Below are 25,766 nucleotides of genomic sequence, written 5' to 3' on the forward strand. Positions count from 1 at the left end.
AGCATTTCTTTTGCCACCCATAGGGAGATCAGACAAACCCTTGCACAGGCCTGCCATTGCAGCCTGCGTGAAATAACGCACACATTATTTCACAGCCATTTTCACTGCACTTAAGTAACTTATAAGTCACCTATATGTCTAACCTTCATTTGCTGAAGGTTAGGTGCAATGTTACTAAGTGTGAGGACACCCTTGCACTAGTAAAGGTGCCCCCACATAGTTCAGGGCCATTTCCCTAGACTTTGTGAGTTCGGGGACACCATTACACATGTGCACTACGTATAGGTCAATACCTATATGTAGCTTCACAATGGTAACTCTGAATATGGCCATGTAACATGTCTAAGATCATGGCATTGTCCCCCCATTCCAAATCTGGTATTGGGGAGCCAATTCCATGCATCCTGGGGGCTCCACCATGGACCCCCAGTACTGCCAAACCAGCTCTCTGAGGCATGCACTGCAACTAGAGCTGTTGCCACCTCACAGACAGGGTTCTGCCCTCCTGGGGTCTGGGTAGCCCAGTCCCAGGAAGGCAGAACAAAGCATTTCCTATGAGAGCAGGGTGTTACACCCTCTCCCTTTGGAGATAGGTGTTACAGGCTAGGGAGGGGTAGCCCCCCCAAGCCTCTGGAAATGCTTTGAAGGGCACAAATAGTTCCCCCTTGCATAAACCAGTCTACACCAGTTCAGGGACCCCCTTCTCCCCTTCTCTGGCTGGAAACTGGACAAAGGAAAGGGAAGTGACCACTCCCCTGTCCATCACCATCCCAGGGGTGGTTCCCAGAGCTCCTCCAGTGTGTCCCAGACTTCAACCATCTTGCTTTGCAAGGTGTGGGGGCACTCTGGAGGGCTCTGAGTGGCCAGTGCCAGCAGGTGACGTTAGAGACCCCTCCTGATAGGTCCATACCTGATAAGGTAGCCAATCCCCCTCTCAGGGCTATGTAGGGTCTCTCCTGTGGGTTCTCTTCAGATTCTGCTTGCAAGTTTCCTTCATGAATCATCTGCAGCAACTTCAGACTCTTCTGACCTCGGATCAACTGCAGCCTCTAACTACAACAAAGTGTCTACAAGAGACACTTTTCTTGAGCAACCTCAGCTCCAAGCCAGCAACTGAAACAGTTTCCGTGGTGTGCATGCTCTGGGGACTCCCTGTCTTCATCCTGCTCCAGAAGGACCAAAAAAATCTCCCGTAGAGTGATGGAGTCACTCCCCCGCTCCAAGTAGGCACCTTCCAAGATGACGACCGGTACCTTGAGACTCCTGTCACAGTGACAAGCATGCTCCTAAGGACACAGAAGGTGGGCATAATTGACATAGACTGTCCTGTGGTCCAGCTGACGCAATTTGGAGGAGGCAAGACCTGGCCTTCCCCGAGAGCGACTGTACTCCTGTGTACTGTGTCTTCTTCACCTCCTGAGGCCTCTATGCACTCTTTGCAAAATTCCTTTGTGTACAGCCTGGCCCAGGTCCCTAGCACTCCATCCTGTGATGTTCACCTCGCTGAGTTTTTCTCTGGCAGCATGCGACCTTCTTTTTTTGTGCTGCATCAACTGCATTTTGCCCCTCCTTTGAACTCAGATCTTGCAACTCCTGGGGGTGCTGGCTGGCATCCTGAGGGATCCCTAAAGTTCTGAGAGCCCCCTCTTCCTCCTCACATAGAGTTGAGGCCCCCAGGCCGCTCCTGGGTCCATCCAATGCTATTTTGATGGAAGACTCACTTTTGTCATAGCCAAGGCTTGTGGATGACTTCCAACACGAAATCTCATCTGCAATGATCTTCATGCCGTGGGACATCTTTTGCATCATGCAGGAGCCTACTGGCATCTTCCATGGGTGCATTTCTGCAGTCTTCGACTAACTGGGGACTCTTCTTTTGCACCCACATCTGGGTTGGCAGGGGCTCCTGTCCTTCCTGGAACTTCTTTTGACTTCTGGACTTGGTCCCCTTCTTTTGCAGGTCCTCAGGTCCAATAATCCAGCAGTTGTTCTTTGCACACTTGGTTGGCTGCTGCAAAATCTCAAAAATGAGGTGTAGTGTGTCCTAAGGAAACTTGCCGTACTTTACTCCTGCTATTCTGGGTTCTGGGGTGGGTAATTTACTTACCTTTACTGTATTCTTACTCTCCCAGCAATTCTGCACACACTACACTTGTCTAGGGGTAATTTGTGATTCACATTCCACTTTCTTAGTATATGGTTTGTGTTGCCCCTAGACCTATTTTCTCCCATTGCAGTCTATAGGATTTCCTACTGTTTGCATTGTTCTATGACTATTTACTTGTCTAATTTTGGAGTCTAATGTATATATTGTGTATAACACTTACCTCCAGAAGGAGTATTGTCTCTAAGATATTTTTGGTACTGTGTCATCCAAATAAATACCTTTATTTTAGCTAACACTGAGTATTGTCTTGTCTTGTGTATGAGTACTGTGTTACTATTAGTGGTATTGCAGGAGCTTTGTCTCCTAGTTCAGCCTAAGCTGCTCTGCTATAGCTACCTCTATCAGCCTAAGCTGCTAGAACTCTACTACATTTTACTAATAAGGGATAACTGGACCTGGTGTAAGGTGTAAGTACCCAATGTACCCACTACAAACCAGGCCAGCCTCCTACACTTATTTGTTAAGTGTGGAGGTAAATACACAATAGCCATTCGTGCCCTGTACAGGGTCATTTGTGAATTTTTAGCATGTTTCCAAATACATGTATGTGAAATTTATTTAGGTGAACGAAACACCCTAAAATGTGAGTGTTCTCCCTTGCACTACAGATGGCGTATGGCCGCTATGGTCTTGAACTAGTAATGAGCTCACTGGCTAGGGGACTACACTCCCTGCATGGTGCCAGATGGGGCCTCCAGCACCTTCAGGACTCCCCTGCACTGCATGGTCTGTTGGGGCTATTGTTAGGCCAATTTGAACAGGCCCCAGGAGTATGTTTTTTGCATTTAACTCAGTTGGTCTGTATTATGGCACACTACTCCTGAAAATATCTGACCCTTCCAGTCAGAAAATCAATACCACATTTTTGATAAAGACACACAACTCCAAGCTAATGGAATAAATGTACTTTTCAGCAGGGTCACCAACTTCCAATCCAGAATGATCAATATGTATTTACCAGCAGGATCACCAACTTCCAATCCAAACTGATCAATCAGATCAGCCTACTTGTTCACCACATCTGCAGTTCAGTTGTTGGACAGTGCGGTTGACTCCGAAGGCACAGCTCATGTAGTACCAGACCTTTTCCCACCATTCCTTTTACTCTCTGGTAAGGTAGACTTGACTCACCCTACACCTGTAGATATCATGTTCAGTATGTAGTGGACAAGCAGCCAGAGCAGCCCCCCAATTCCTCCTCTGACAGACTTTTTGATCTGCCTTTCCCTGACATGTCCCTACCTAAAATACCTACCCTTAACTGTAACTAAACTAAAACTAACCCTTAGCCCTACCCCTAAAACTACAAACCTCTAAATAAACGTACATCCAACAATACAATGACCAAAACAATACAAAAGACAAATAATATACACAAATAACAATATTTAATAATGACAAGGACAACACAGTGACAAGACCAAACATCTCAATCAAGGACAAGAGCACACACCAAACACACTTCTTAGTTTGTAGCATGTCAGAGCTATTGCATCATTTTCTGGGTGGATGCTACACATGTCATTTTTTCTGATGCATCAATAGAGAAATAGCCAATGTGTGATTAATGCACAGTGCATGTCAATGCACAATTAATTTTTTGAATATGTTGGCATTGATGCATGGCTTCCGTCCAACGTTCCAGGTGCAATGCATTACGCAAATGGCCAATGCGTGTGTTTTGATTGATGCAAGTAGCCTATTATGTGTGGTACAGTATAGTGAATTGTGCAATACAGGGAAACACTCCCAGGGCTCACTTTTCTTGGTCATCATGTCTCACTTGACATGCTTGAAGACTTGGGATGCATTGCATGTGTATGTTAATAGTGTGTATATGTGTGACTCATTGAGTTCATAGTGTGGACATTGTGGCTGACACTATATTTCTGTGAAATACACATACATATTGTGGAGACCTTTGTAGTGTTTATATGTATTACAATTTGTATTATACTTGGCTAAATGTAGGTTACTTTATAGTAGACCTTTTTTCTTTCACAGATATTGCAGTCCAACTAATTACACATTGTTATATATGTTTACGCACAAATTAAAAATCCTACTATATGTGTGCATTTCTGCCTTAGGAAGCATTACAGACACAATACACACTCAGGGTTTGACATACACTGGCTGCTTCAGCCAATCTACAGTGTATGTGGCATCCTGCTCACAGCTGAACAGTATAGATATGAAAGGTATGTGCCTAGACCAATATGGCACCTGTTTTTGTGTGGCTGACATCATTTATCAGACTAAAATACCCAACAACAACCATATGATATTCTGGTACACACACATCCGTTGTCTGGGCTTGGTCTCTGGCATAATATGTGTGGCACATGCACAATACACCTGAAGAAAAGTGTTTGCTAAAAATGTTAGCCTATAGTTTGATAATCACCAGGCCAGCTTGAGTATGCCAAACAAGTGTGATGACTTCTAAGTAGGACTATGTTTACCACTTCCATGCATCACATCATTCCACAACAGAGAAGGATTGTGTAAACTTAGAATGTGGGTAGCCATTCACACAAGATGGTCATTAGTGCATTTACTGACAGATTATGCCACTGTAACCTGGAATGCATCAGTGCATGCTAACTTGACAGGAGTGATATTGAATGTAATTAGACCTTGGCATCTTTTTTGTTCTTTGATTTTCTTTGTGTCCTGTTTTCATCAGCACACATAGATGGAGCAGTCGGAGTCACAGCATAGTTTGTTTTGTTGTGTAGCCATTTTAGTTATAGCTCCATGCACGTTAGTTAAATACACTAGGCCGCTGGGCACCTTGATGTAGATATATTTTATTCAGCTTTGCATTGTTATTTTTACAATAACCAGTTTTATGGTCTTGTTTTAATTTCTTCTATCTAACTGTTTTGCTTAGTCCAACACTGTGTTCTCAAACAACACATTCTTGATCACTCTGTGCTTCAGTCAAGGCTACAGCCTGATACATTGCCGGTAAACGTGGTAGAAGTTTAGTCTCTAACATTCGTAGAAAATACACATCCTTACGTAGGGACATTTTCTTAGAACATCAGCTGTGTTAATTGTAAAAACACTTTCTAGTCCCATTACACGTCAAGAGGGAGATTCCAGCCAGGGAACCACAACTGTATGCTGAATGCTTCGCTGCAGATGCTGACGCAGATTACAGGCCTTTGCTCAGGTATGAGGGTTGATGTCCTCCCAGGGGAACTTGAAAGGCAGGATTAGAGCTTAACATGCTGTGCTCAAAATATGATTTAGATAGGAAATAGTCCATCGATTCTAGTGGCAATATGATAGCATTATTCTTATGTTTCACTCTCATCGTCACCATTTTAATATTGTTGTGTTGTGTCGTTCTGGGTATTGCAGCTCACGCTTTGCTATCTAAAATGCAGTCATTTTATTAAACCAATCTTCAAAACTTATACTGCTCTTATTGTCATTTATATATGAGACCGAATTGTGAATGAGAGAACAGGATGCGACCTGAGTGACCACGACTTCCCTGAGAAGTACAATATGTCATGCGCTTGGCTGCCCAATCATCCCTACCTTCCGGGAGAGATGAGGCACTGCTAGATAGCCGGAGCAAAGCCCGGATTTGGAGCGACAGGTGTCACCCACCGTGGATCAGACTCAGTCTCCCACACTGTGGACGATCTTGCTGCTCAAAATCCAGTAGTCTCATTAGAATAATGAGAGCCTACGCAACATTTTAAGAGTAAGACACACCAACATGGTCACACCCGTTCCTACATGCAACAGTTGCCTCCTTGCCTAAAGGTCCATGTATGCCTGAATTGGGCCTAGGTGGCCAATCCAACACTGGCACAGATCAATACTCAACACTTATGTGTGTTAGGTAAGATACCACAATGATTTAGCTAAGTGCTTGCAAAGATTTATGTAGCATAGGGAGACTATCTGAATTGCACTGTGTGCCCATGCACATCATGTGGGCCTGTGTTCACAGTCGTAGGACAATAGGTCACTATGCTGTCCTCCATGAGTGTCATGCAGAAAAGAATTTCAAGATGTGGAACACACACACTCAGTCATTGCACACTGTTTACATCTACACTTCCTTTGGCTTGTGGTAGGATATCTTACGGTCAATATACTGTAGCAGCACATATACTCACAACATGCGCAAACTGTTACACATTGCTACTATTGTTTGGAGTATGTCTTCCCAGAGGTTGACATGATGTTTTCCTGGGGGGAGTGCAACACTTAGCTGTAAACCTTTGTGAGTATTTTGATGTTTATAATGACTGTGAAATTAAATTGAGCACACAAAGGTAGTGTTCATACATTTATTTGAATTTTTGAAGAGTCATTCATAAACAAATTATGGCCATCACACTACATCATATTTCAGTGAAAAAAGTTCTGTACAATGAGGCTTCTTCGCCAGGTACCCACAGTTGTGGTAAAATGTTCCCCTCTGTCCTCATCTTCATCCTCATCCTGTGCTTCCTGGTCCTCATGGCCCACATCGCATTGGGACATTTGTCCTCACATAGATGTTGTGCAGTATGCAACACACTAGGAGCATTTGGCAGACCATGGGGACATGTCCAAGCACTGGAAGCAAGACTTCAGGACTCCATAAGTACCCTGCACATTACCTCAGGTCTTGCCCAGTGACTGGTTGTAGTTTTGCTATGTCTGGGGATATATGCAAATGGGGTCATGACCTATGGCTCCATATCCTTGGTCATCTGAAAAGACAAAAAAGAAAATTCAGTCAATGATCATTGTGGTTGATTGATCCACTTCCAAATACATATCTGTTATATGTACTGAATAAGTCATACACATTTCTACTAGTATTGGATAGTAATGTTAGATTTAGGTTAGCACATTGTATTCCACATGTCTCTTCTTGTTCTATGTCTCATATCAAAAGATGTGCAAGGACTTCTACTTTTGACACTGTCATGATTCGACAATCACATATGAGCAGTAGCTTATTGTGATAGGTCTTTTGAAGGTCCATTGCCATTGTACGTGTCAGTATGTTGTTCTTAAATTTGAGTTTTTGGTCACCCCTAGGTAGGCTGTGCCAGCATCAAACTGTTGCACACTCATACATAAATGTGTCCCTGTGGAACCCTCACTCTAGTTAGGGCAATAGAGATACACACTTAGATAACCCCTGCTCACTTCCTTGGTAGCTTTGCTCAAGCAGTCAAGCTTATCTCAAAAGCAATCTGTAAAGTATTTGTACCAACAAGCACAGTAATACAGTGAAAACAGTACAAAATGGATACCACACCAGTTTAGAAAAATAACCAATATTTATCTAAATCAAACAAGACCAAAAAGACAAAAATCCAACATAGACAAGTCAAGATCTGAATTTTCAAAGGAATGGGAGTTGCACTCCATAGAAAACAATGGAAACGTTGTTGTTATACAAAGTACCTGGTTTGCATCCAAAAATAAAGCTGCATGGGCAAGCGTGCATTGGAAAAGTTAGCGCTGTGTTGATTCCTCATTTGCAAGTGAGGCCCTGCATAATTTTTTCTCCGGTCGGAGAGGTGATGCGTTGTTTTCCTCCCATGCATGAGAACGATGCATCGATTTCCAGACAGGGTACCTCAGAACCGCGCAGGTTCATGATGTCTTTGATGCCAAGCAACAATGCACGTGAAATCCGGTCGCACTGTGTTGGAAAACCGCACTGCGTTGGCTTTGCATCATTATCAGCAGCCACAAGCAGGTATTGTGCGGTTTCTCCAGCCTTAGTGAGTCGATTTCCTAGTCACGATGCAGGTGGAGCATCGATTTCAGCCGCAAAGCAGTGACACGTCATTTATCAGACCTGTTGCAGATGGTGAGTCAAAGATTTCCCAACACGGTGTTCTGTGCGTGAATTTCAGCCCTTGGTTTGCCAACTTCACCTTTCAAGGGCCAGGGACTGCATAGGGCACCACTTGGCAGAGCAGGAGTCTCAGCAGAGGATCCAGGTGCTGGCAGAGGAAGTCTTTGATGGCCCTGAGACAAGGGCCAGGCTCAGTCCAAGCCATTGGAGATTATTCTCAAGCAGGAATGCACAACAATATCCAGTCTTTGTCCCCTTTAACAGGCAGAAGCAGCAACTGAAGAATAGCCCAACAAAGCTCAGTCACAGGTAGGGGCAGCACTCCTCCAAAGCTCTTTTCCATGGCAGAGGATCCTCTTGGTTCCAGAAGTAATCTAAGGTCCGGGGTTTTGGGTCCACAACTTATACCCATTTCTGCCTTTGAAGTAGACAAACTTCAAAGGAAAGTCTCTATTGTTCACAAGATCCTGCTTTGACCAGGCCTGGCCCCAGCCACATACCAGGGGGTTGGAGACTGCATTGTGGGAGGGCAGGCACAGCCCATTCAGGTGTATGTGACCACTTCTTCCTCCACTCTAGCCCAGATGGATTATCAGAATATGCTGTTGTGTAGCCATTTTTAAGTAAAACTCCATGCACGTTAGTTTGACATACTAGGCCGCTGTGCACTTCGCCCTAAATCTATTTTATTCAGCTTCACACTGTTGCTTTACAATAACCAGTTTTTACGGTCTTGTTTTAGTTTCTTCTATCAAACTGTTTAGCTTCGTTCAGCACTGTGTTCTCAAACAATGCATTCTTAATCGCCCTGTGCTTCAGTCAAGGCTACAGTCTGGTACATTCGCGGTAAACGAGGTAGAAGTTTAGTCTCCAACATTCATAGAAAATACACATCCTTACGTAGGGACATTTTCTTAGAACATCTGCTGTGTTAGTTATAAAAACACTTCCTAGTCCTAGTACACGTCAAGAGGGAGATTCGAGCCAGGGAACCACAACTGTATGCTGAATGCCCCGTTGCAGATGCTGAAGCAGATTACAGGCCTTTGCTCAGGTATGAGGGTTGATGTCCTCCCGGGGAAACCTGAAAAGCAGGCTTAGAGCTTAAGATGCTGTGCTCAAAATATAACTTAGAGAAAGAATAGCCCATAGACCTTAGAGGCACTATGATCACCTTATTCTTGTGTTTTACTCTCATCTTTACCATTTTAATATTACTGTGTTGTGTAGTTCTGGTTATTGCAGCTCACGCTTTGCTATCCAAAATGCAGTCGTTTTATTAAACCAATCTTTAAAACTTATACTGCCTTTATTTTCATTTATATATGAGACCGCACTGTGTGTGAGTGAACCGGTTGTGACCTGAGTGACCACGACTTCCCTGAGAAGTACCGATATGTCATGCGCTTGACTGCCCAATTGTCTCTACCATTTGGGAGAGATGGGCACTGCTAGTTAGCCGGATCAAAACCCGGATTTAGAATGACAAGCGTCATCCACCGTGGGTCAGACTCAGTCCCCCACATTGTGGATGATCTTGCTGCTCAAAATCCAGTAGTCTCATTAGGATAATGAGAGCCTACACGACAATGCAGGCTACACCCCAGCTCTCTTTGTGTCACTGTCTAGGGTAGATTCACAAACAGCCAAACTGTCAGTCTGACCCAGGGAGGGAATCCACAAACGGCAAAGTCACAGAATGGTTTAAGCAAGACAATGCCTACTTTCTAAAAGTGTCATTTTCAAACTAACAATCTAAAAACCAACTTCACTGAAATATGTATTTTTTTAATTGTGAGTTCAGAGACTCCAACCTCCATATTTCAATCTGCTATCACAGGAAAACTGCACCTTAAGGATATTTAAATGGAGCCCCTATGTTAGCCTGTGATAGAGATAGGCCTTGCAACAGTGAAAAACAAATTTGGCAGTAATTCACTGTTAGGACATGTAAAACACATCAGTGCATGTCCCACCTTTAACATACACTGCACCCTGCCCCTCGGGCTACCTAGGGCCTACCTTAAGGGTGCCTTACATGTAAAAGAATTGAAGGTTTAGGCCGGGTAAGTGGGTACACTTGCCCCGTTGAATTGGCCATTTAAAACTGCACACATAGACACTGCAGTGGCAGGTCTGAGCACGTTTACAGGGCTACTAATGTGGTTGGCACAGACAGTGCTGCAGGCTCATTAGTAGCATTTGATTTACAGGCCCTTGTCACCTCTACTGCACTTTACTAGGGACTTATTAGTAAAACAAATATGCCAATCAATGAAAAGCAAATTACACATACATTTTACATAGGAGCACTTACACTCTAGCACTGGTCAGCAGTGGTGAAGTGTCCAGAGTACCAAAAACAGCAAAATCAGAGTCCAGCACACAATTAAAACATGGGAAGCAGACACAAAAAAGACAGGGGAGACCACACCAAGGGTGCAAGGCCTAACACTGCATTTTATGGGAGATTTACTTTGTGCATGAGGGGCCACCTTCCCGTACACCATGAACCCTTGGGGACCTGAATACAGTAGTCTATGTCGGTGTGCCACAGAATGCATCACCCTTAGGTGGCAAGAGTGTGATGGTTGACTTATGTAACTTTTCCGTGGTACACATGACCTGGGAGGGCAATTGATTTGATACATCTCACAGTTTACCAGTCCTTCCTTGCACACAGTGATGGAAAACAGCATTTTTCCTAGCATTGCATTGCTCTGCATCTGCCCACCATAGAAAGGCACATATAGTGGGTTAGCATGTCTTAACATGTGTGACATGTGGGATTGCCTTGCAAATGTGCCATGATGTATGGTGGAAGCATGAGGCACACCCTTCCGACATTTGCAGTCTTAGTCACCAAACACAGAGATTGCTATTTTGTCATACATTATTTATTGTTATTAAGTCTGTCATGTACTTCAGACGTAGTTACCAATCAGAAGCCCATTCCCATATCTCCCAGTAAGAAAGTGCTCATTGATAATGGAGTGCCTGAAGATATAGGCATCATGACCACTCGTAGGGTACTTAGTCAGCACATTGATGAAAATCCCCAGATGGTCCACTATTGCCTGTACGTTGATAGAGTATGTGTGCTTTCTATTGCAGTACAGGTGTGATGTTGCAGCAGCGGCACCAGTTGCACATCTGTGCAATCCATAGCCCCTAAGACGTGGAAAGCCAGTTGTGAAATAAAAGCCTTGCTTTATGTCCAATTCCTGTTGCTGAGTCTTGGGGAACATGAGGTCCTGGGTTGTGAGGCTTACAATGGCATCCAGGGGTAAGGGTAGAAAGGCAGAAAAAGATGGCTGGGAGATTCCTGCTTCTCTGATTGTGGGGGGTCTGGAATGACCCAGCTGCTAGCATGTGGAGGACTGCCATCAGCTTGACTTGTGGGGGGATGTTGGTGGACTTCCGAAATGTTGCCCGCAGCCTTGGTGCAATCTGGTAAAGAAGATATATGATGGACTCCCTCCTGAGTCTGTAGAAGGTGATGACCTCCTCCTCCCTGAGGTCAATAAAGGTAGTCCTTTGGCAGTACACAGGCTCCCTTATCCTGCGCTGCCTATGTGATGGAGGTGGTGGTGGTGGTTGTAGTCTCCTCGCTACTCCTCGTTGAAGCATTACCATAGTTAAGTGCTTTTATGTTCTGTTTATAGGCCAGTGCCAATGCATAATTTCTTACACATGGGTTGCCGATGCACAGAAATGTTGATACATTTAAAGCTTTGCATGCTGCTTGCAGATGATGTGTCACTTTTTCCTAAACTTGTAAATATTATCGCGTTGGTTTTATATTAGTATTTACAATGGAACGCCTACATTGCATATTTTAAAATTTGCATGGGGCAGCTGGTTCAGGCACAAGTATATTCTGATGCAAGCCTACAAAAAGTGATGCATTGCCCAAGATGCATCACCTTCTAAATATGGAGTACTTACTTTCCTCTGGAGGGTCAAAAATAACGATGCAACAGCAGTGTAAGTGCCTGGCAAATATGCTCCCCCCCCACCAATTTCCAACTCGATCCAAGCTATTTTATGTGGCTGGTTCGAAGCTAAGCAAGTTCTAAGTATTAATTGAGTACACTGAGACTGCTCTGTTTTAGACCAGACTGAGTGCCATGAAAGCAATTTTTACCCCTGTTAATATCCATTAACAAATGAAGCCCTAATTCTGTGTGTATAACAATCTCTGGGGGTTTCTTCCCAGAAACTTGTTCTCCTTTCTTTGTAATATTGTATTGTTCACCCCCAACACACACTCCTGCATTATATTTGGTGCAGCAATTGTTTTAGCACACTAAGAGGGTCAACATTTCTTTAATTGGCGTGGTCCCTGATTTAGTCAGAAATTTTTAAATCCATTCATTATTCCTTAGCATATTGATGAAGCTAATTTCTTTATGAGGTTCCAGCACCCCTCTGCTGAGATTTGCAAGCCTAGATAGCTAAAATATTTTGTATTTAAAATCCCATTTAAGTAAAATGGGCATGACTTCCTTTTATTTTTGCCACAACACATAGTTAATATTTTCCCTGATTAATCCTTAAATATATCCTTTCCATAAACTCAGTAAAGGTAGTAATAAGTCTCTGTGGACTAATTGGGGTTCAGGATAGTAAAACTGTGTCAATTGCATACAAAAGAATGCATATGAGTCATGAGGCAACTCTGAGTATCATCACCAAGCGACTGTAATTTTCCATCAATATCATTGATATAAGTCGAATAGAAGATGGCGCTAACACACACATTTTACGTACTTCTCTTGCTGTCCTACATGACTGTGTTATTTCCCCCAGTGGCCCCTACTGTGTCGAAGCCAACTCAGATGTTAATCAGATCCAGACGATTCAGCATAGAAACCAAAGACCAGCCTGCTCTTTTGTTAGATCAAGTTTAATAAGAAATATGTGTACACAGAGACTGAGCAGCCTAAGTTCAGCTCGAACAGTTTAAAGAGGAAGTAATTAATGACCTTTTGTACAACTAAACCACAAGCACATTAATACATTTCATTCGTTCTTGATACCGACACATGATCAAATATGCAATGAAGCACACGTGATTGATCATTTATTCTTCATAACGCTCCATATAAGGGTTAAGATCATAGACAAGGAACTTGCACAATATGTCCTATGAATCTAATAGCGCGTGATACATCTATATTGAGAGAAATAGGAACAATAAGTGCATACGTTAGTACTTTTGAAAGTGAGGATTGCTCAAGCTAGCATGCGTTGCTGTCTCGTGATGGCTGTAACGTTAGCAAGCCTTGCAGTATAATGCATTTCAAGAGCGATAAACACATCTCAAAGGCCTAGCTAATCCAGCTCATCTAGCATTATACAGTGTTCAACAGAAGCAGGCCTCACTCTTGGTACTCAATTATTATACATGTAAGTAAATAGTAAAACTATGTCCTTTGGAGCCCCAGCAAAACCATACACTTCCAAAACTTACTGTGATTTACCATATCAAATTCGCAGCTGAGGACCATGAAACATATGTATAGACTCCCTTCCTTTCCCTTAGTGTACTTCCCCATCAGAAGGTTCAGGTTGAAACACTGATTCACAGTTACCAAACCTTTCCTGAAGCTTCATTGGACACTAGTCAGCATGTCATTATCTTCAGCCCATTGTTCTAATCTTTCTAGGATGACCCTTCCTAGTAATTAGGCTGAGAAGTCAAGGAAAGAGATGAGTCTAAACCACTTTTGGTCACATTTAGAACCCTTCTTGAAGATTGGGATGGCTAAGGATTCAGACCAAGATGATGGTATAAACCCAGCACCAGTGGCATTTAGGACCTTAGTAAGCAGGGGTGCCCATAGGGCTGGAAGATGTTTATAGGTGTCCTTTGGGACACCATCAGTGCCAAGGTTCCTTTTCCGATGGACTTTTGGCTAGTGCTATAGTTACTTTCTCCAAGGTAAAAACAACACAAGATGGAGGAAATACCAGATGGACCACTCCTTCTGTATCTGATCTTGAGGATGACAAAAATATTGAAGCAGAGTAGTTCACCTTAGCCGCTGTCCGAATTGAACAGTCAAGACGGGGTGCAGAATTATTTCTAAGAGGAGGGGCATTTATTGTCTTCCAGAATTATTTATTATCCTTTGTTTCTGCAGCCTGTATGAGTTTTGCCAAAACCTCCTTTTGTAACTCTTTTTTCCTATTTTAATGCCTTTTTATACAGGGAGTGCAGAATTATTAGGCAAATGAGTATTTTGACCACATCATCCTCTTTATGCATGTTGTCTTACTCCAAGCTGTATAGGCTAGAAAGCCTACTACCAATTAAGCATATTAGGTGATGTGCATCTCTGTAATGAGAAGGGGTGTGGTCTAATGACATCAACACCCTATATCAGGTGTGCATAATTATTAGGCAACTTCTTTTCCTTTGGCAAAATGGGTCAAAAGAAGGACTTGACAGGCTCAGAAAAGTCAAAAATAGTGAGATATCTTGCAGAGGGATGCAGCACTCTTAAAATTGCAAAGCTTCAGAAGCGTGATCATCAAACAATCAAGCGTTTCATTCAAAATAGTCAACAGGGTCGCAAGAAGCGTGTGGAAAAACCAAGGCGCAAAATAACTGCCCATGAACTGAGAAAAGTCAAGCGTGCAGCTGCCACGATGCCACTTGCCACCAGTTTGGCCATATTTCAGAGCTGCAACATCACTGGAGTGCCCAAAAGCACAAGGTGTGCAATACTCAGAGACATGGCCAAGGTAAGAAAGGCTGAAAGACGACCACCACTGAACAAGACACACAAGCTGAAACGTCAAGACTGGGCCAAGAAATATCTCAAGACTGATTTTTCTAAGCTTTTATGGACTGATGAAATGAGAGTGAGTCTTGATGGGCCAGATGGATGGGCCCGTGGCTGGATTGGTAAAGGGCAGAGAGCTCCAGTCCGACTCAGACGCCAGCAAGGTGGAGGTGGAGTACTGGTTTGGGCTGGTATCATCAAAGATGAGCTTGTGGGGCCTTTTCGGGTTGAGGATGGAGTCAAGCTCAACTCCCAGTCCTACTGCCAGTTCCTGGAAGACACCTTCTTCAAGCAGTGGTACAGGAAGAAGTCTGCATCCTTCAAGAAAAACATGATTTTCATGCAGGACAATACTCCATCACACGCGTCCAAGTACTCCACAGCGTGGCTGGCAAGAAAGGGTATAAAAGAAGGAAATCTAATGACATGGCCTCCTTGTTCACCTGATCTGAACCCCATTGAGAACCTGTGGTCCATCATCAAATGTGAGATTTACAAGGAGGGAAAACAGTACACCTCTCTGAATAGTGTCTGGGAGGCTGTGGTTGCTGCTGCACGCAATGTTGATGGTGAACAGATCAAAACACTGACAGAATCCATGGATGGCAGGCTTTTGAGTGTCCTTGCAAAGAAAGGTGGCTATATTGGTCACTGATTTGTTTTTGTTTTGTTTTTGAATGTCAGAAATGTATATTTGTGAATGTTGAGATGTTATATTGGTTTCACTGGTAATAATAAATAATTGAAATGGGTATATATTTTTTTTTGTTAAGTTGCCTAATAATTATGCACAGTGATAGTCACCTGCACACACAGATATCCCCCTAACATAGCTAAAACTAAAAACAAACTAAAAACTACTTCCAAAAATATTCAGCTTTGATATTAATGAGTTTTTTGGGTTCATTGAGAACATGGTTGTTGTTCAATAATAAAATTAATCCTCAAAAATACAACTTGCCTAATAATTCTGCACTCCCTGTATTGTATTCTACTAATCTGAATTATTATGAGATCCCGTGGATGTGAATGGAGGACCGGCCCCTATTCTTCACCTATTACTCCCCTGGTCAGAGGTTGACTAAGGGATTTTGAAATTCGGGTGTGTGCTTTAGTAATCTGCTTGTTGGCTGAATCATCATTCAAACAGAGAGGAATATGAACTACATTTTTAGTTATTAACTGTGATGTGAAGGTGGAAGGTTCAACTCCTGTCTGTGTTATTCTAATTCCACTCTGCATGGCTGAGATGATATTTGATATTCTGTATATGTGATTTTCTGATTATAGACACATATCTTTACGATTATTGGATTGTGATCACTAAGACAATTTTCCCCCCTGAAATTTAGTAAGAGTAATCCTGTCATTTACAGAGGCAAGAATATGATCTGTGTTACTCCTGCCTCCTATTCTGATAAAGGTAGAAGTGTGAGGGTCACAGCTAGAACAACACAAATCTGTTATATACAAATGCATTTAACAATTAATTTTTTTTATAGCAAAGCCATAGAGGCAGTTTTTATAATTACCATTGCCCTTGTCCTGAGTATCAGTAACACCACATACTTTTTTAGACGAGATAGGACATTTGGCAACACTAAAATCCCCAGCCCAAATTAGGTTAAGGGTATTTGAGTTATATTGAATAAAGAAAGCTAGTTCATTCTCCAGGGCTTTTATCACCTCAGTCATTGAAGCATCAAAAATGCTATCATACAGTTAATTACCAGAAGATCAGCATTACGGTCCGACCTTCATAACACAGATGGATAAGACATCAATGTTAAAAACGTTTTGACACTTTTAGGGATACTCTTGTAGAAACCAACATGAGAAGACCTCCTTTGATCATGCACATGCTGGATTCAGTGGCTGCTGCATGCATGGGATGTAAAGCCATCAGCATCAAAGGGGTTAGCTATCCATATTTCTTGTAGTCAAACTATATGTGCCTACTTTACATATTTGGACCAGTCCTCCATTGTAAGTTTAGTTGCCAGTTCTCCTATATTCCATGAGACTAATGATATTGTTGGCAAGCAATCCATGTGATTAGTAGCTACAACTTTTCCTATAGCTTCATAGGTTATGTTTGTCTATTGTACACTATAAGTTGATGACTTCCCCTGATGGGGTAAAGGTTAATTCCTATTTGGCACAGCAAGCCAGTCATTTTCCTCCAGACACTGTAGTGGAGCTAATTGATTTTTTACTGCAACTAAGAATCCCTGACTCACCGTAGTCTTTCGGTCTTTAAATACATTTTGCCTTGAGATGTGAAGTATGTGTTTAGGTCTGTGAAAGATACCCAGAGGTACAGTCTTTATTTTGCTCCTTAGGTTCAAATTCTGCAGAGTTTTGAGAGTTTATTTAACTAGGTATGGATGTCTAAAATTCAGCATATACTGTCTCCCTCTAGTGTTTTCATAGAGTTACCTATCCATTCCACTCTTTTAATCACCAAGGTCTCTTCAAATTGTAAATTCACTATGGATGTCCTTTGAGCTAGTCAGTGTGTGGCTTTATTTTTGAGTTCTTCCCAAGACTCCCTTTCTGTAGACCTCAGAGTAGGAACTGCAGTTACAATCAGAACATAAGGTGTAGCTTCAGCTGATAGATGGCTTTGTACCCTTAGTAAATGATTTTGCCCACGGAAACCTTTATCCTGGTTTTACTAGTGGTGTTCCCTGAAATTAGGCTGCCTTCCAATTGGCAACTATGGGGATTCTTCAATTCTCTCTGTGGTGATAGTGTGATTCTTATCAAGATACCTTTACTGTAGTGAAGGACAACATTCAGGCCCATATTTATACTTTTTGACGCAAAACTGCGCTAACGCAGTTTTGCGCCAAAATAATTAGCGCCGGCTAACGCCATTCTGAAGCACCATGCGGGCGCCGTATTTATTGAATGGCGTTAGCCGGCGTTAGCCGATCGGCGCTGCCTGTTGTGCGTGAAAAAAAAACACATACACCAGGCAGCGCCGGCGTAGGGACAAATGGCGTTTGGGCGTCCAAAAATGGGGCAAATCAGGCTGTGGCAAAAAAATCGTCTTAACACGATTTGCGCCATTTTTTTTGGGCGCCCAGACACCATTAACATGACTCCTGTCTTAGCAAAGACAGGAGTCATGCCCCCTTGCCCAATGGCCATGCCCAGGGGACTTCTGTCCCCTGGGCATGGTCATTGGGCATAGTGGCATGTAGGGGGGCACAAATCAGGCCCCCCTATGCCACAAAAAAAATTAAAAAAAATACTTACCACAACTTACCTTTTCTTCCCTGGGATGGGTCCCTCCATCCTTGGGTGTCCTCCTGGGGTGGGCAAGGGTGGCAGGGGGTGTCCCTGGGGGCTTGGGAGGGCACCTCTGGGCTCATTCTGAGCCCACAGGTCCCTTAACGCCTGCCCTGACCAAGGCGTTAAAATCCGGCGCAAATGCGGGTTTTTTAGTCCCGCCCACTCCCGGGCGTCATTTTTGCCCGGGAGTATAAATACGACACATATGCATCGCAGTCATTTTTTAAGACGGGAACGCCTACCTTGCATATCATTAACGCAAGGAAGGTGTTCACGCAAAAAAATGACGCTAACTCCATGAACTTTGGCGCTAGACGCGTCTAACGCCAAAGTATAAATATGGAGTTAGTTTTGCGTCGAATTTGCATCGAAAAAAACGACGCAAATTCGGCGCAAACGGAGTATAAATATGCTCCTCAATGTTCTGTATTTGCCACATACCACGATTTTAAATAAGCAGGAAGAAAAGCAGTAGAAGATGCCAACGAAACCCCCAAAGTTAGTCTATGTTCAATACCTGGTAGTCAGGATCCACGTGTATAGCACATCATTGAAAACAAGTAAGTCATTGAAATGAATGGGTATGAAAATGCTAAGCACAAATCACATATGAGACAATTAATTTGAATTCTATAAAACCTTAAGTAAGTGAAGAGCAATTTGGGATTTAAACAAAATAATGGATTCATAAAATTCCTCACAACACTTCTGATGGATTCAAACTTGACGCTAGCTTTCATTGTTATGAAAGTAAAAGAATTCTCTGAACATATTATGATGTATTCTTTGGAGGTAAACAAGTAATGGTGTTGAATGACTTTCCTCAAGTGACTCTAATGAAAAATCAACCAGTTTTTAACAATTTATGTCATGGAGAAAATCATGCCACTTTGGACAGTATTAGAAATGTCAGCAATTGATTAAATGTATGCAGAATTAACAAAAAAATGAGACAAACTACAGATGTGAAGTACAGAACACTGCTACAAATCATTGAAATTTCCATTCTTGAGCGGCCTGAGCTTGTGCTTGATGAAGCTGGCCAGACTGTGAATCGATCTGCTGTGCCAAACCCTCTATAGGTCTTCAAGGGTGGAGCGGGTGCTCCAACTAACAGTTCAAATCATAAACATTTATAAAGCGCGCTACTCACCCGTGCGGGTCTCAAGGCGCTAGGGGGAAGGGGTTACTGCTGCTCGAAAAGCCAGGTCTTGAGTAGTCTCGGGAATGCGGAGTGGTCCTGGGTGGTCCTGAGGATGGTGGGTAGGGTGTTCCAAGTCTTGGCCACCAGGTAGGAGAAGGACCTCCCACCCGCCTTGGAGCGGCGGATTCGAGGGACGGCTGCGAGAGCGAGGCTGGTGGAGTGGAGAAGACGGGTGGGAGCGTAGAAGCTGAGGCGGCGGTTGAGGTATTTGGGTCCCTTGTTGTGGAGGGCTTTGTGTGCGTGGGTGAGGAGTCGGAAGGTGATCCTTTTGCTGACGGGGAAAAGGAAAATCCTTTTGCATCCTTTGGCTGAACAGTTTAATTTGCCCCATGATTGGGAGACAGAGGTCATACAGCTGACATGATAGGAGGAGCGGAGACCGATTCAGGTAGCTCTCAGATTTGCTCATCGCAAGTAGGGAAACCAACAGAGAGAGGTAGGCACATACAGTGGAGCACAGATGAAGAGTGCTGCAACTATTTTTACCCGTGGCTGCACCCAGAAAATGGAGACTGATGCTGCAGCAGGGTACATTAGCAGAGCATTACACTGATTCTGAACAGGCCTCATGCATGGAGCAGCGCACCCCTGGGGCCTGCTTAGTGCACATAAAGGTTGCCTCTCTGCCACAGCTACTTTTTTATGGGGTATTTTGCTGAGCCTGCATTCTCCAAGGATACCACTTTCAGTACTTATCCACTTACTGGAGGCTGCAATGTTTTTACGGTGGCCATCTTAGATTGGGAGCCAGGTCAAGTACTCTTTTCCAGGACAGGGCATAATGGCTGATATTTTAATATGGACTTTTTCATGTCCATGGAATTTGAAAGGGTTCACAGGATGTAACAGAGAGGCTCAGGCACATCTGGTCACCCTCAGCTGATCATAAAATATTTCCTGTGCCACACTCACACCAGACAGATCCTAAGGCTAGCACAAGAGAATGGTCACCTTGCCTTCAAGGAGGAATCTCTGGCCTTCTCCACTGCCTTTTTCTTTATGATACCCATGCCTTATGTAGAAAGTGCCTTTCTTGTTGTCCTCTCCTAAAGCAGAGGGGGATCGAGTATGGCCTTTTAGAACCAGCCACAATGATTTTGATCTTCAACGGTGTGACTCAAGAATTCTCATATCCATAACTCTTAGAGGAGTTTCTTGACATGTCCGATCATATCCCAATGGAAACTGCACTGCCCTCAGCTTCGGATCAGCCAGACCGATCAAAGCTCAACCAGAACCCAATTTGCTCACACTAGGATGAGACTCATCAGGACCTTGCCGGTCACAGAAAACAACAGAACAAAATGCTGCACCAGTCCAAATATGGAGCTACCAGAGGGAGGGATAAATCAAGTTTCCCCCCGTAAACCCTATGGATCTACTGTCATCACCTATAGGCTCTCTAAATCATTGCATACCTGCCTCCGTCTTTTTACTCATTGAAACATCACTACTAAATGGTCCTTTATCCCCTCCCCCCAGCTTTACACTTGTTCACATGGAGATGATGCTCTGGCATCAACAGGAGTTGATCTCTCTTAAGTACTTAACAGGAGCACAAACCATGTATCCCCTTGATTGGGTTATTATATTGCCACTTTTGTTCGCTTTTCACGCATCAATCTCCAATTGGGAATAGGTTTTCTGATTAGTACCTGTCTCCTTTATGTTCACTTTCATTGGACACGGGCCCACTCACCACTAGTTTCCTCACCCCTGCTCATATTCAGCATCTTATGGTCTCCCTACCTGAGAAACAATGGCAAGTCATATGGTAAACCGTCTATCTGTCTGGTCCCTCAATTTACATGGCACTTCAGGCTAGGTGCGGTGCAATAAAACACTGTCCTTTTTGGATTCAAGAGCACCAGACATCGTCCTTATTACGGAAACACACAATGTTCTTGATGGAAGCAGACAGGCTAAAAAGAGACTGGGTAGGGAGGGGGACTTCTGCTTCTGCTATTGGTCCTCCTCCAATACAATCAACTTCTTCTTCATTTCCATACAGTAAATGAGGGGTGGTCATCCTACAAAAAAATGCTATGCAGCAACAGTGCCCAAGTTAGGGACTAATTTGCATTGTTGTTATGTGTTCATATGTTTGGCATTTCTATCTAAAATACATGCTGTGGGCTCCATATATGCACCAATGGGAGAAAAATGATTTTGTCTCCAAACTGAATTGAATCATAAGTGAGACTGGGTACCAAGCACTCACAGTGAGGGGGTACTGGAACCTCACCATGGACTCCATACTGGACCAATCAGGCTATACAGATGCATGGCATGATGCTAAATGGGGCATTCAGCATGATTTGCTAGCAGATCATAAATTAGTGGATCTGTGGAGGCTTATCCATCCAATGGACATGGATTATACTTTGTTCTCATGCTCTCATAATGTGGAATCCTGCATAGACTACTTCTTACTCAGTACATCTCTTCTCCTGAAGGTAGCCTCCTACTTGGTAGAAATGCAATGTGTTTCAGATCATGCACCAATCTTTTTGCAGCGTCAGACCTCCTGGGACAGCATCTGGAGGAGGGACACCCTCAGATATAAACTCCCTGATGAAAAACGGAAACCATCACATTGGGTTCAAGACTTCATGGAGATCAATGAAGACTCTGCATTGTCCCCACAAGCCTTGTGTGTGGCAGGTAATGCCTATGTGAGGAGCATAAAAATTCAGAGAACAATGGCAATTAGGATACAGAACCAGTAATGTAAACGTGCCCTGGAGGACGAAATGAGGGATCTCACTTCCTTTTATCGGAGAACTCCTATGACAAAAAACCTTTGCAGACTCACAACCACAAAATACAAGCTCAACTCATTACTTATATTTGCTGCAGATAATGCCCTTCTGAGTGTTAGAAGTTGCTATTACGAATGAAGGGAAGTGGGCAGAATATTGCTTTCCAGCTGAAACAACAATAGATGCTGTCCTCTATGCATATGCTATGTGGGCAAGATTGCAGACTACTCAGTTATGTGGGCGACACTATTGACAAATTTATAGTATATTATACTACACACCACTGAAGCCCCAGGTGCTATTAACCAGGAGCTCCGTTTTTTCAGGGATCTTCAAATCCCACGCCTTAAACCGGAGAGCCAAGAGTTTCTTGACAGAGAAATCACAGATGGAGAAGTTACAAAAGGAATCAAAACTATGCCTTCCAGAAATCAGGTGTAGAGGAATTCCTGAGTCCACAAGATCAGGACTAAACACTCAAATCTGCTGCTGGAGCAACTGTTTTGAGATACTACCTCTGAGAAACACCCATCACTGTAATTTACTCACACCTACATTTCATTAAACCTGAAGTTAGAGAAGGATGATTTGCATTGGGAGAATTACTGTCTCATTTCCCTTATTAACTCAGATGTGAAGATCTTGGCCAAACTCTTGGCTAATACACAATAAAAATGATATCCTGTTTTAGTCCATATATTGTTCCACCTCCTTTGAGATGCTTGTCATTGACATGACAGCACTGAACAAAAAGACCTGTCCTTTGGTACTGAAAAGGCCTTTGATCTTGCGGATAGGGGCTATCTGCACAGGACATTGGAGAGAATGGGCGTGGGCTCATCCTTCTAACATTGCTTTAATAGATATGCCATTCTCAGACAGCACTGAGCAACTGCAACAGCTCCGCTCCACCTCTATCTGTGGAGGAACCATACAGGGATTCTCGCTTTCGCCTTTGTTTTTATACTGACTCTAGGACCATTGGCCACTGTTATCTGAAGGGCACCCTCGATGGAAGGTATAGGCACATTTGATGTTTTATGCAGACAATAATATGCTGCTCACCCTCACCTCTCTGGCTGCTTCAATTCCTGCTCTGGTGGAAAACCCGGATTGTTCTTTGGCCTTCAGTGGCTACTGGATCAATTGGTCTAAGAGCTAAGTATTCCCGATAACATTGGTAACAATGATGCACAGTCAAAAAGGATTGCAATTCAAATGGATGTCAACAAGAATGAAGTACCTTGGCGTTCTGATCAACGCCAACCATCTCCATATGATAGCTATACACATCAAGGTTCTCACTGAACAACTGCAGAGAAACTTTGTAAAATGTCAGCATTTGCTGATCTCATTATGGGGAAGAGGTCAGACAATTAAAATGATGGTAGTGCCCTATTTCAATTACGTTTTCAGCATGCTACAGACACCAGTCCCTGTGTCACATTTGTGTATAATTACTTTAAAATTCAACATTACATCTGGCAGGGAGGAGCCCAAAGACTCTCAGCATCCATGCACCACAGATGGAAGACTCCACATCATCTGCCTTAAGTTGTTCTATATGGCAATACATCTTTCTTAGTGTGTGTTTTACTTCCACCCAAATCTCAAAGCCCCTGACTGGCTGATCATGGAAAAGAATATCCAGAAAGAGCTGCACAATCTTTTGGTACCCAACAAGAAAAGACAGCCTCACCGTGTGCCAACCCTATCTTCCAAGTCACAATGAAGGTCTGGGATTGATCCAAAAATGCTTGAACCTGAAAAGACTTGTCCATTCCTTGGCTTCCATCTGGAATAAGGCATATCTCATCCAAGATAGAAAGACAATTTCCTGAGCAATCTGATCTGGAAGAATAGATCCAGTGCCAACAAAATCTATCCATCTCAGGGGCTAGGTGGTAATCCCCAAGCGCCTCAGTAATTCCACACTGCATTGGTACCTAGTGACATGGGAAATGCATAAGAAACCCATCTCTGGCCTTTATGAAACCCTCATTGATAATTTCTACTTGAAACATGCATCAACATCACACATAGAAAAAAGAAGTAACGAGGAGTAGCAAAGATATTTCTCCTCATTACACATGGGTCAGAGAGGTGTACCATGTTGCTACATTCCCAGGTTTAAAACTGTTTGTGAATCTGGGAATTCATGGGTGAATGCATGGGAATATCCACACCCCAACCATGGAAAGCCTCCCTGCAACATGGTAACGTAAGTTAGGAAAATGTACTGCCTTCCGTTACTTAGATTTACTAAACCTCTTAGAGCTACACAAGGTGGCTTTGCATAGCTTAGTAAATTCCAGTTAAGGGCTTGTGTTGTCTTTTGTCACCTTGTGTGATGTGAGGGTAATGCAAGCCCCTAGCAAATCAGGCCCTTGGTTACCTCAGAGCTAGATTGCAACAGCTGAACATGCCCAATAAACAGATCTAACACTGTCTGTTGCTCTGTCCAGTAGTTTACAACAGCTTTGCTCTACTATACCTTGCCTAGATCAGCACTAATTGCACTAATAGCACAAGCAGGTCTTGGCTTTCGAGTGAGATTTCTATATTTTGATGGAACACTAAGGGGGTCATTCCAACCCTGGCGGTCGGTGATAAAGCGGCGGCCAACCCGCCAACAGGCAGGCGGTCCAAAAAATGGAATTCTGACCCTGGCGGGAACCGCCAGCACAGCCCGCCACTTTAACACTCTGACCGCCACAGCGGGACAGACAAACAGCGCGGCGGTCACCGCCAACAGGCAGGCGGCAGACAATGTACCGCCCACCCTATCACAACTCACCAATCCGCCACCTTTTCCGGGGCGGGAGCCCCGCCGATAAAAATACGACGGAAACAGACTACGAACGGGAAAACGCTCACCTCTACACACTTCACGAGGAAGAAGGACAGCATGGAACCCGAATTAAACATCCTACCAGCTATTGTCTACCTTCTCATCTACCACGAGTACGAACGCCGGCGCAGACGACAACGGTGAGTACTGCACCTACGACACAGGGGAGGGGGGAGGAGGAAAGCTTACGGGCACACACATACGCCATACACCCACCCCCCCACCCCAAATACCTACACCCCAATGCAGAGCAACAAGTCAGAGTGACACCCCCCAAACCCACCGGAATAATGCAAAGACACAATTAAAATAATCTATAAAATATATGTATAAATAGCTCCATTGAAGTCATGGGAAATATGCAATATGAAAGATACAAAATAAGGAATGAACATAGTTGAAAATATATACATAGGCAATAAGTCCTGCCCATTCTGTCAAAGTTCCATAGTCCGTGGGCCAATGTGCACAAACACATGGGCAAAGCCCACACACGAGACCAGATACCATTGGAGAGAACACTGCTGGGGCATCAAATGATAAAACTACAGGCACCTCAGGGGGAAGGGAACGGGGGGCACCTCAGCCACATGAGTCCACGACGCCAGATCCACGAGGGGCCTCCATGCCCACTGTCCCATCCTGGGGAGTGCAAAGCCACAGTCTCACAAGTCAATACAGTGGGTGGCGGAGCGGTGCTTGACAGGAAGGGCCCAGCGGAGCGGTACTTGAGATGAAGGGCCCAGCGGAGCGGTGCTTGAGATGAAGGGCCCAGCGGAGCGGTGCTTGACTGGAAGGGCCCAGCGGAGCGTGCTTGGGACGGCGGTGCCCAGCGGAGCGGTGCTTGACAGGAAG

The sequence above is a fragment of the Pleurodeles waltl genome, chromosome 2_1 (genome assembly GCF_031143425.1).
Source record: "Pleurodeles waltl isolate 20211129_DDA chromosome 2_1, aPleWal1.hap1.20221129, whole genome shotgun sequence".
Classification (NCBI taxonomy): domain Eukaryota; kingdom Metazoa; phylum Chordata; class Amphibia; order Caudata; family Salamandridae; genus Pleurodeles; species Pleurodeles waltl.